General features: G+C 44.8%; 1 protein-coding gene and 1 long non-coding RNA gene across 2 annotated transcripts in view; one reads left to right on the top strand and one right to left on the bottom strand.

Annotated features, from left to right (window-relative positions):
• Positions 1-12,482, top strand: part of pde4d (phosphodiesterase 4D, cAMP-specific) — a 642,699-nt gene that overhangs the window by 247,972 nt on the left and 382,245 nt on the right. The window lies entirely within an intron of this gene.
• The window catches only part of LOC137331060 (uncharacterized), a 67,394-nt gene continuing 65,743 nt past the window's right edge, over positions 10,832-12,482 (bottom strand). Inside the window, exon 3 of the long non-coding RNA XR_010965376.1 lies at positions 10,832-10,910. This is a non-coding gene — a long non-coding RNA (uncharacterized lncRNA). The remainder of the gene's footprint in view (positions 10,911-12,482) is intronic.

Here is a 12,482-nt window from a genome sequence, read left to right as displayed (position 1 = left end):
GTTTGTTGATTGGAAGCAGTTTAAAAATAAAATAATTGGCCAGCGTTTGCTGCTATTTCCTGATTTTACCTGATTAACAAACCAATGGCACAATGGAGCTGCTACAGTGCATTTTGTACATTCTAATGATATGCATGCCCCAAACATAACATAAATTGTAATGGGATACAGGACAAAGAATGTTTTGTGTACATCATGATAAATTGAAACCTTGTATTATGCTGGTACTTTTCAAATAAGACATAAATGACAATAATAATGACAGTGATGATATTTTAAATGTGTATGTTCTGGAAATGACAGAATTTCCTAGATATCTAACAGTGTTACTTAAATATGTTGCAATTATACTTTCCCATATTTGTCCAAACAATTTTAAGCTTATACAAAAGTCATTCAGTTCGACAGTGATACTCCTTTACTCTGGAAACAGATTATTTTCTTCTGTGTGAATGCCAATTGCAGACACATAATTTGTTTTTGATGCTTCAAAAAATATGTAAAAGGCAAGTTTAATTTTAATATTTGTTTCAAAATATATATACAACTAGGGCCTTGAAACATTTCTAGTCACCATCAATTGAGTTGCCATGGATGCGGACTTGCTAAGCCTCTTGAGAATTCGAAATGTAGGCAATGCTAATGTTACTTGAGCTTTTAAAATAAATATTGGTATGACTGGAAATGCTTGTACTACCAAAGTAACCACATGGTGGGATAGATTTTCTCATTAGTAGTAGTTCATTACTGCCAGCAGTAGCTCCAGTCGGCGGTGAGATTGGGAAGGTCACATTATTCCCAAAATAGCTTAATTATCTCCTGAGCTCCAGTGATAGAGCTCCCTCGGGCTCAGGAAGGGTGTAAGACTATTCAAAACAGATAAATAGGTATTTATGTAAAGAGCCATCACCAAAGTTTTCATGAAAACAGAAAATGCTGGAAACACTCAGCAGGTTGGGCAACATCCATGAAGAGAGGAAGGGTAGGGTGGAAGCATTAACTCGACCTTGCTCTCTCCATAGATGCTGCCTGACCTGCAGAGTGCTTCCTGCATTTTCTGTTTTTCTTTCAGGGTTCCAACATCAGCAGTATTTTGCTCCTTGTACCAAAGTTTTCATGATTTGATTATACATATGAAGCTTTTAAGGGAACTTAAGACTCATATAATCCATGACAAAATAGCACGATTGAAAAGCAGCCCAGCAAGTGACTAATGGAGTTTTTCAGGGGTCTGTTCGAGATACCTTGCTATTCATATCATTTAGAATTAAAATGGAAGAGCCTTTGGACTGAATTAATTTTTTAAACAGGTTTTAAGCAAACTAAAGTGTGTGTGTCAGAACGCTGGGATCGATACCCTGACAAGAATATTGATCTAGGGCACCAGACAAATCCTTAACCTCTTCACCTTCACTTCTCATTAAGGAACCATTTCGGGCTTACCACCCAGTCTATGCCTAGGAGTTAATGATGCCTAAATTTGGCTCGCCAAATTGTCTTACAGCAACCAGTTCAGATTATATGAGCATTTACACTATCAACATCCCACCAAGGTCTGCATAAGCTACTGAGTGAATGAATTAAACCTGCCTTGCCAATTATCAAAGAAGAAGTCAGAGAACAAGGTCATGAACTAACAATTTCTTATTAACCTTAAAATCATACTTAGCAGCACTTAAACTTAAATATTGAGCATACAAAAAATTAGTAGGTAGCATTAATTGATGAAATAAATAACAGATGTTACAGTAATTCAGCATTATCTGCCTGCTGATTATAAATTTACAATTGAGATCAGTGCCTGAGATTGATATAAATTGGAGAGATTAATTTAGGATTAGACTCCTTTGATAGCTGACAAATTAACAGCATTAGATAGCCAGTCTATTGAATAAATTGAAGTCTATATAGAACCATAGAAAAGATACAGCACAGAAGGGGGCCATTCGGCCCATCGTGTCCGCGCCGGATCAAAGAACAACCAGATGCCCACACTAATCCCACCTGCCAGCACCCGGTCCATAGCCCTGCAGCTTACAGCACTTTAGGTGCAGGTCCAGGTACTTTTTAAGAGAGTTGAGGGTCCCTGCCACTACCACCAATTTGGGCAGCGAATTCCATACACCCACCACCCTCTGGGTAAAAAAGATTTTCCTTATGTCGCCTCTAATCCTTCCGCCAATCAGCTTAAATCTATGTCCTCTAGTGCTTGAACTCTCCGTTAAGGGAAACAGGTACTTCCTGTCTACTCTATCTGCGCCCCTCATAATTTTGTACAACTCAATCAAGTCACCCCTCAGCCTCCTCTACTCCAAGGAAAACAACCCCAGCCTATCCAATCTCTCCTCATAGCTGCAATTTTCAAGCCCTGGCAACATTCATGTAAATCTTCTCTGCACTCTTTCCAGAACAATTATGTCCTTCCTGTAATGTGGTGAACAGAACTGCGCACAATATTCCAGCTGTAGCCTTATCAGCGTTTTATACAGTTCCATCATTACATCCCTGCTTTTGTATTCTAACATCCTTGAACATATGCTTGAAGTTAGCAATATTTCCAGAACTTGTACTACCTTGTCTTCATGAGATGAACTAGTTGCCTCACCTTCCTCTGGAAGGATGGTATTAGCCTTATGAGACATCAGAGTAATGAACCTCTGTAAAGCTGCTATCTGTTTGTTCTGGATCCTCTGCCCCTGGGTAAATTTACCTTCCATGCTGGTAGCTGTATTTGACTTAAATCTCACCCCCCTTGATCTGAGAGAAACTTGTACATCTAAGTACACAGTAATCTGCCTGTATTTGGCTGGTGTAGCCATACCATCTCTTCGTTGGAGACACATTTATCAATTTTACAGAGACACCCTTCTACCTATACTAGACAAAGACCTCCTGCACCTTTTACAAAAACTACCACAAGAACTACCAAAAGAACCAGAACTAAACTAAGAAGTAAGACGAAGGACTGCGGACTGCAGACTGAAAACTGAAGACTTAACCGTAGTGTCAAAAACACCACCTTATATATCCTAAATTACCAAAGAAGCCTCCTCAATTGTGTTGACCACTCTGAGTGACACATCCGTTAGAAGAGTTCAGCCGTTTTGGTATCAGTAATCTCACACAGCCCTGTTGGTAACCTGATAACTCTAAATCAATGAAGCACCAGCACACAGATATGCCAGGTTGTTTGTTTATTCCCTAGCTTCTTAGGTCTTTGCGAACAGAGGTTGCACACAGGTCCAGATAAGGCAGGACATCTTTATGTCCCCCTTAATGAGCCATCTTCAGCCCTGTACTCTTAATAACTCATCTTCTATCTCTAGTAAGGAATGTTTTGTTTGTATACGTCTCCGTGGTTTAATTACCAATAGCCCTTTCCATTCCCAGCATTCAGTCTGACAACTAACTCCATTCTAAGGATGCATTTAAGGTGATTCTTAGGGCATTTCTCCGACAATACTTTGTAATATAAGAGATAAATAGTCTCGATTCTATTGCTTGTTGGTGTTGTTCTCTGAAGACTATTGTCCAATTATGTTAATTAGCAAAGAAACTAAATCACACTTGTAGATCTGTTATGGCAGTTCTCATGGTGAGTCAAAGGTGCAATGTTGCTGGAGGAGGGGTGTGGGAGTGTGGAATTGAGGGGAGGGATTCACATTGCCACTGGAAATATTTGGAAAACTATGGGCTCGATCGGGCGCGTTCGTGGCGGGGGGGCTGCGAAAATCGGGGATTGCCGGGGCGGGTCTGGAGCCCGGCTCCACTTCCGGGTTTCCCCACTGATGTGCTGACATGCGCGCGCAGCCCCCGCATGTGGGACTCCCGCCGGCAATTAAAGCCAGTGGGTGCCACTTAAAGTACTTGAACAGGTAATTCAGGTTGTTTACAGACCTGGTTGACCTGTTATTTTAGCAGGGATCGGATTTTGCAACTGACTGAGACTGTTTCCCGTACTGGGGGAAACACTCCCAGTTCAAATGGACGTGTTGCAGCCATCAGCCTGTGGCAGCTGCAAAGGTCCATTTGACAGGTGTGGGGGGGTGGGAGAGACCCTCACTCATTGCAGGAGGCCACTCTGTCACTTTGGACAAAGTTTGGCCTCCACCACCCTGCTCCTAACAAGAAAATTCACCAACTTGCACACTTACCCCTGTCTCCAGACACATTTACCTACCTGTGGACCCCCTCAGATGTACATCTTCCGGATGGGGGCTGCCGTAGCTGCAGTCATGACCTCCTCGGAGGGCGAACAGCATCACCAGCCTCGCCGGCCACGCTGTCCACCTCTGACACGTGGAGCTCCACAACACAGTGCTGTGACACATCCACCTGCACAGCAGGAGGGAGGGCAACCATAGAGAGAGATGCGTCGCAGAGGGCACTACCCTCGCCACAGGGTTCACAGACCGAGGCTCAGCTTCCTGGACCTCTCTGAGCAGCAGTGCACACGGAGGCTCAGAGTCACTCGACATGTAGTCGTGGACATCTGCAGCCTCCTTCATGCCGAGCTGCTCCCGGTTGGCCCGAACACCATCTTCTTACCTGTCGCTGTCAAAGCCACCACTGCTCTGAACAACTTCTCATCTGCATCCTTCCAGGGTGCCACCGGGGACATCGCCGACGTCTCTCAGTTGTCTCCACAAAAGAGCCCTGCAAATACACCTACACCCACTCTGCAGTGACACAATGGGTGGCATCAGGTGTGGGTCTTCATTGTGATCCTCAGGAAAGGGCATTATTGCACAAACCAGACAGGATTCGCAAAGACATGGCAGTAGTGGTGCCAATATAATATGTAATGTGAGTTGATCAGAAATTAAATAGAAGTAAAAACCATGACAAACCCTCAAACACCCTTGTGCATCCCCTTAATGCTCACGACACGTTTGCCTTACGCTGCCTACTGCACATATGTGATGCATGCCCTGTGTCTTAAGCACAGGTAGTGGCAGGTTGAGTGAGGCTGACCGTGAAAGAGATGCAGGAGAGGGTGAGTATGAGATAGAGCCATGAGATTGTATGAGGATTGGGTTGAGTGGTAGTGGCGGGATGAGTATTGGCGAGGTGAGTAAGTGCAGGTAAGATGAGGATGAGGTTTGAGTGGTTGTGAGCAGTGATGTGACAGAGTAGTGTTGGCAGTGCAGAAGGAGATGTGGGGTGGGGGCGGTGATGTGGCAGACGGAGTGTAGGGGAATGAGTAAGTGTACTCACATTGGCTGACCTACTTAGGTCATTGCAGCGCCTCCTGCACTGTATGCAGGTGGGCGATATGTGGGTGGTGCAGGTGACCTCCTCTGCCACCTCGAACCAGGCCTTCTTGGTGGCAGAGGCAGGCCGCTTCCTCCCGCCCGCCGGGGGGAAGATCTCTGTCCTCCCCCTCCTCCTCACCCCATCCAATAAGACCTGGAGTGAGGCATCATTAAACCTGGGAGCAGCCTTCCCCCTGGGCTGCTCCATGCTGTAATTTTTCTTATTTCCTGCAGCATCAGTCAGTGGAGGACTGCCCCTTTAAATAGAGCTCCTCCAGTTGACAGACCTTACTGCGCATGCGCAGTCCGCCCGCCGCGCAGCTAAGCAGTGGGGAACCCGGAACAACAGGTAAGTGGATCCAATCAGCCTGCGATTTGGTGCGGAGCAGACTGATTTCACCGGGCGCGTTACCCTCACGCCCAATTGACCACCCGCCGCGAACCCACCGCTATGGTAATATCGGGCCCTAATTCTTAGCATCATCGAATGTTACAACACAGAAATAGGAAATTCAACTCAAGTATATGCTGGTGTTTTTCTGCACGAGCTACCTAGCCTAATCCCATTCCCCTGCAATCTTTAATATACTTCCTTTTCAAGCAATTATCTAATCTTCTTTGAAATAATTTATGAACTGGATTCTGCATCAACAACTGCTTGTGACAGAGAATTCCACATTCTAATCATCTTCCAATTCTTTTTGCGATTATCTTAAACTTGTGCCCCCTCATTACCATCTCGCCAACCACTAGAAACAAGCACTATCAACCTAATCATATCTTTTCATAAACCTGAAACCTCTATTAGGCCACACTGATTATACCACATTGTGTGTAAATCAGCTCTAGTAGAAAAAAATTCTAACTTTTCAAGTCTCCATTACTGTAGCCCATTATTTCTTTTAATATTGTAGTGATTCTTCCCTGCCTCTTTTCCATTGCTTTTATACCATGTATAATGAGGTGTCAAAACTATAGACGCTACTCCAACTGTGGCCTAACTAAGGTCTTGTACAAGTTCAACATTACCTCCTTGAGCTTGTATTATATGCCCACTGGATAAAAAGCAAGGATTCTGTTTGCCTATTATAGCCTTATCTACTTGTGCTGCCACCTTTAATGATCGGTGTATCTGTGCACCAAGGTTCCTCTGGTCCTCTACTCCATTTAAAATGTTACCATTTAAGGAGTATTTCCGATTGCTATTTTTGCTTCCAAAATATAATACTTCACATTTTTTTTATGCTGAACTACATCGAACACCGACTGATTTCCCTCCTGCACTGACTCTAACATTGTATATTGACCGAACAATGCTGTCCTTTCCAAACTAACACAAGCGGATACAATGCAGATTAAGATATAAATCATACAAGAAGTTATATACAACAGTATGTTACAAATCATGTCTCACTTCAGCCCATTTGATTTTATGTTTCTGCTTAATTGCAATAGCAACTGTGTTTCCCTGGCTAAAAGCAAAATAACTTTTGAAATATTAGCAAACAGATTTCTTAAAACAAAAAGACTGATAAAACACATTACCAGATGGCCAGAAGTGAAATACGATTTTGAATACAATGATATGGATAAATTATTGTATATGTTGCACCTTTATGTACATTTTTGCCCCTGGAAAATTTGGGGAGCAACTGATGTGCTCTAACTGATTGTTAGGAAATGAGCAGGACAGGATGGTTACTGTAGTCCTGATTTTAACTCAGGTTGGGAATCGGGGATGCGGGGACTGAACTGGGTGGCAATCCATCCGCCCTCCTAGAGCGTGAGACTCGGGGGATTTTAATTCCTCATTTGATTGTCCCGACACTCACTCCCACCTGAAGCTACCTAGGGATGATGTCACCGGCAGCTGGCAGCAGTTGAAATTCTTGGTGAGGTGGTAGAGTTCAGGCTGCTGCTGGGGACTCACAGAAACGGTACCTGGAAAGGTAAGTGAGAAGCGGGGGGGATCGATAAGTTTTGCGATCAGGACAGGGGGAAGCCCAAGGTATCCTTGTGGGGTTTGGAGCAGGGCCCGTGCGAGGGAAGCCCAAGGTATCCTTGTGGGGTTTGGAGCAGGGTTCGTGCGAGGGAAGCCCAAGGTATCCTTGTGGGGTTTGGAGCAGGGTTCGTGCAAGGGAAGTCCAAGGTATCCTTGTGGGGTTTGGAGCAGGGTTCGTGCGAGGGAAGCCCAAGGTATCCTTGTGGGGTTTGGAGCAGGGTTCGTGCGAGGGAAGCCCAAGGTATCCTTGTGGGGTTTGGAGCAGGGTTCGTGCGAGGGAAGTCCAAGGTATCCTTGTGGGGTTTGGAGCAGGGTTCGTGCGAGGGAAGCCCAAGGTATCCTTGTGGGGTTTGGAGCAGGGTTCGTGCGAGGGAAGCCCAAGGTATCCTTGTGGGGTTTGGAGCAGGGTTCATGCGAGGGAAGCCCAAGGTATCCTTGTGGGGTTTGGAGCAGGGTTCATGCGAGGGAAGCCCAAGGTATCCTTGTGGGGTTTGGAGCAGGGTTCATGCGAGGGAAGCCCAAGGTATCCTTGTGGGGTTTGGAGCAGGGTTTGTGCAAGGGAAGTCCAAGGTATCCTTGTGGGGTTTGGAGCAGGGCTCGTGCAAGGGAAGTCCAAGGTATCCTTGTGGGGTTTGGAGCAGGGTTCGTGCAAGGGAAGTCCAAGGTATCCTTGTGGGGTTTGGAGCAGGGCTCGTGCAAGGGAAGTCCAAGGTATCCTTGTGGGGTTTGGGGCAGGGCTCGTGTGAAGGAAGTCCAAGGTATCCTTATGGGGTTTGGAGCAGAGCTCGTGCTCCTCCTGACATATAAGGAACCTATAAAAAGTTCTTAAAAAATTAACATACCTGTTCCTTCTGTGGCCAGGATACTACCTGCCATGAGCTTTCACTGGCAGGTTTGAGGTTGATGTGGGCCTTATTCAGGTCCACAGTTAAAATGGCGTGCATGCCCCAATGTTGTCATCAGGACGCAACTGGTCCATTTAAATTAGGCCCCCACTTCTCTAGGGCAAGCAACCTTCCCGTGCCTAAATTTAGGCAAGTTAAGATGGGGGAGGGTCGTGAACACAGAGTGAACCTTCCGCCATCTTAACTGCCTCCTCCCATCCTCCCCACCCCCCCCCCCCCCAACCCCACCTCTGAACTGTACTTACAGGACTGTATTTACTGCATATTCTTAAAACAATCCCTTAGTGAGGTTATAATAGGCTCATGACAAAAATGTCTGTCTTTTGGGCATAACTTGGTCATCCAATATCATCATGGCTCTCAAAATGGGAACACTGACAAGCTGCCATGAGAGGAATAAATGCGATTTCTTTTTTATTACCGCCCTCCTGCTCCTTCGGATTTCATATCCATGACTGTCACAAGCGCCACTTTGAAGCAGTCTTAAGTATCGAATCCAAAAGAGGGGAGTAATGTATCAAAATTGAAGCATTTATGTTTAAGATTTAACATGGTAATGGCATCTTAAATTCTGTCACAGCGATCAGAGAGCACATGCTTCAGCCACAGGGTGGCTGATCCGATATCGCTGGTTTTATACTATCGCCAAGAGTTAAAATTACCACCTAAATCTTTTACTGGTTTTTGTTTTGTGACATTGTTATATAATGGAGGAGATTAGTTACGTGTTGTGCCTTTTAATTTGCAACGTTTTTGGCTTTCTGTTGCATTTTAAAAATAATGAGCCACAACTAGTGGCTGTGGTGATGTAGCTCCTAGAAGGACATATGTGGGGTGATTTTCACCTTTACTGCTCGGGCTGGAAACTGGTGGGGCGGATTGCCTGCTCGTTATGGAAGCCGCCTGATTTTCATTTCCAGTGACTTCAGCGGAAATGAAAATCAGTCGTTTTCTATAATGGGCAGTTGATCTGCTCCACCAGATTACTGCCTGAACAATGAAGGTGAAACTTACCCCCATGATCTCAATACCTTGCTGTAGCTCAGTTATGTACATCTGACAGTTTAACTGACTAGTATGTAAAGCAAGTCACAAATCTGTCTAAGGGTATTTTGTAATAATTGCAATGAGCTCCATTGGTTAAGTCATCTTCACCATGAGGTATATTAACTTTAAAACTTGAAGTTATGTAAAGTTTGTAAAGCTGCTGCCAACAACAATAGTCTAGGAGGCTATTGTTGATTGTTAAACACAAAGAACATGTAAAGTTGTTTTTCAAAAGTCAAAACAAACCCTGATAGTAGCCAGGAAAACCACTAAAACTTTGATATCTTTTGTACATTTGACAACTTTTCTTTTCATATTTAATGACATGACAAGTCAGTAGGAAAAATGCATTTGAATAATGTTTGAAAGACAATATTAGTGGCAAATAAAGTTCGCCAAGTATCAACTGTCCATCCAGAAACAGTAGCTCCGATTTTAACTCCATGCGGGTGGTAGGTGCCTTCAACATAGAAAATGGCCCAAGGTGCTTCACAGAGGTGTAAGGAAAAAGTGGACAGTAATCAAAAATGGAACTATTAATAGGAGTGACCAAAAGCTTTTCAAAGAGATAAGTTTTAAGGAGGGTCTTAAAGTGGGAATGGGAGGTGAAGGAGTTTAGGGAGAGGCATAGGCGGCTGATGGCGCCACTGTCAATGGTGGGGCGAAGGGAGAGGGGATGCATAAGTGGCAGGTTAGAGGAATGGAGTGTTCAGGGAGGGAGGTTGTAGCACTGGAGGAAGTTACAGAGACAGGAAGTTGAGGCCGTGGAGAGATTTAAACATGAGGATGAGAATTTTAAATTTGATGCACTGGGCCAGGGGGAACCTATGTAGGTCAGCGAAGACAGGGGTGATGGGCAAGCCAGACCTGGTATGAGAGTTTTGAATGAGCTGGAGTTTGTGGAAGTTGGAGGATGGGAGCCTGGCCAGGAGAGCATTGCAATAATTGACAGACTGGTAGCAATCTGAACTCCCTCCTTTGCTGTACTGTGTGTAGCTTAAAATCATTGACTGAAAACAATTGCTGCTTCTGAATTTTGCTGCTTCTGTATTACCCACAAAACCATACAGTGCCAGAATAAGCCAGTAGTTTTTGCAGCTTTGATTGACAGCTGTTCAAGCTATGGTCACTTGAATAATCACTACCTTCGATCAGGAAACCTTAAGCCCAACCTGTTCTGTTAGTGAGCTATCAGTGCATTTCCTGAGAGAAAGCAAGATAGCAAATACAAACAACAGTGCTACATAATGCATACACACTGAATCAGCTAGAAGGGGAATGTGCTCCCAACAGTGAGATATTAGCATTGTGAAAATGTCCTCTGTTCAATAAATGATAGTTTATTAAGGAAGAGAAATGGAATTATGAACACGTGTTAAAAGGACAGTTTAGTGATGAAGGAAAATGGAACTAATGGTTATGTAGCAGTGCTGTGAGGATGAAAAATGAGTCTGCCAACAAATTGTGAATACTTAACGTCTCTGGAGAAAGTGGCTAGGTACAGGAGTGCTTACCTTCATGGATCACCGTATGCCATCAATAAGCCTATTGACATCAAACACCAACGATTATGGTAATGCTTCCATTTTTTTATTTGCTAATGTACTGATTGAATATTAGTTTGATAGATGCACGCAAGGTCCGCTTGAGGTTTGTGTTTCTGCAGGCTTCTGGTTCATTCAGTGCAACAGCCGTGTCCTTCTGTGTAATAAATAACTTTGTAAACGTCACACTTTAAATAATTGGGATACTGCTTGTTTTAACTTTACAGCATTTTTATATTAAAACAGTTGCAGTGTCTTTTTTTAATAACTGATTGTTGATTAACCCAGATCTGAGTAGGTAGTTGCATTCTTTATGGGGAGGGAGTTATGCCTCTGATTAACAATTAAAACAATGATTAATAGCGAACATCTATTTGAAATAGTAAAGATATAACAGATTGGGCGGTTGAAGAATGGATAATAAAGTTATGTATTCCATATTTGACAAAAATACACTTTCTCTACTAAAACAAATGACAAAGCCATCTCTTAACCTGTGTAGTATTGAAATAATTGCCAGACTGCAGTATACCCACTTAACAATGTCCGTTGAAAATCTCTCATGTCTCTGGCTGTTGTACAGTCATGTGCAAGACGAGGCAGCAACTGGTCAAAGTGCACTTTGTCAACAGAATGCCACACAGCTGCAACATTTTTGCACAAAAACAAAGCGATAACTGCGTGAACTGAATTCTAGGTGAATGGCACACATACCACTTGGTTGGCCGGATAGTCTTTACTGGTGGAGTGTTGCGTTTTGAACTGACAATGTTACAAGTTCAAATCCCAGGCTCAGCTGATATTTAAAACTTGCCTGCTCACATTGGATCGGAGATATCAACTTTGCAAACAAATATACCTCTGTCATCTGGTAACTCTGCAGCAACAAAGCACTTTATTCTGGGTTGGGGGGAGGGTGGTTTGGCAGACACAGTTCAACCCAATGAAAAAGTCCCTCCAGTAGCCAGTAATGGAGCAACATTGCCAGCGCTGGTGGAAAAGTCAATAGTCCACAGTGTTCGAATGTTTCCACATTTAGGTTAAGACATTGCTGTGGAAGATAGTGGGCTCAATTTTAAAAGTAAAAAAATTGGTGGGCTAGGGGCAGGGGGGCATTGAAAATTGCCACCATTTCAGACCCGCCCCCAACCCGCCTATTTCCTGTTTTCTCGGGGGTGGGATGAGGGGGGGGTGCAGCCAACCCGCTCACAGGAGGCAGGTCAGGCCTTAAAATCTTTCAAGAAGGCTTCAGGCCTCCATTTTTAATTAATTCCCAATTTCAACCCCAGGTGGTCAGGATTCCCGGGCCTTCTGTTTTACGCCTCGTGAAAGGGGGTGAGAAGGCCCGAGACTGCAGGTAAGTGCCTAGAAAGGCACAGTTTGTGGGCCCGGAGGAGCAGGAGTGCTTCCCCCAGGCCCAACAAGCCTACCTGCACCATCCCCCCCACCCCGATTGCAGACTCCCGACCCCAACCCCCCGACTCTGATCCTCCCCTCCCCCCTCATCGCGGACCACCGATCCCGATCATCCGACCCCGATCCTCCCCCTCTGACCCCCGATCCTCTGACCCCCGACCCTCTGACCCCCGACCACGATCCCCCGACCACGATCCTCCCCTCCCTCGATCGCGGACCCCTGACCCTGACCCTGATCATCTGACCCCGATCCTCCCCCCGATCCCCGATTCTCCAACCCCCGACCACGATCCTCCGACCCAATCCTTCCCGA

This window comes from Heptranchias perlo, chromosome 1, assembly GCF_035084215.1.
Source record: "Heptranchias perlo isolate sHepPer1 chromosome 1, sHepPer1.hap1, whole genome shotgun sequence".
Lineage (NCBI taxonomy): Eukaryota > Metazoa > Chordata > Chondrichthyes > Hexanchiformes > Hexanchidae > Heptranchias > Heptranchias perlo.
The sequence above is the reverse complement of the archived record's forward strand: the minus strand, read 5'-3'. Positions and strand labels throughout refer to the sequence as shown.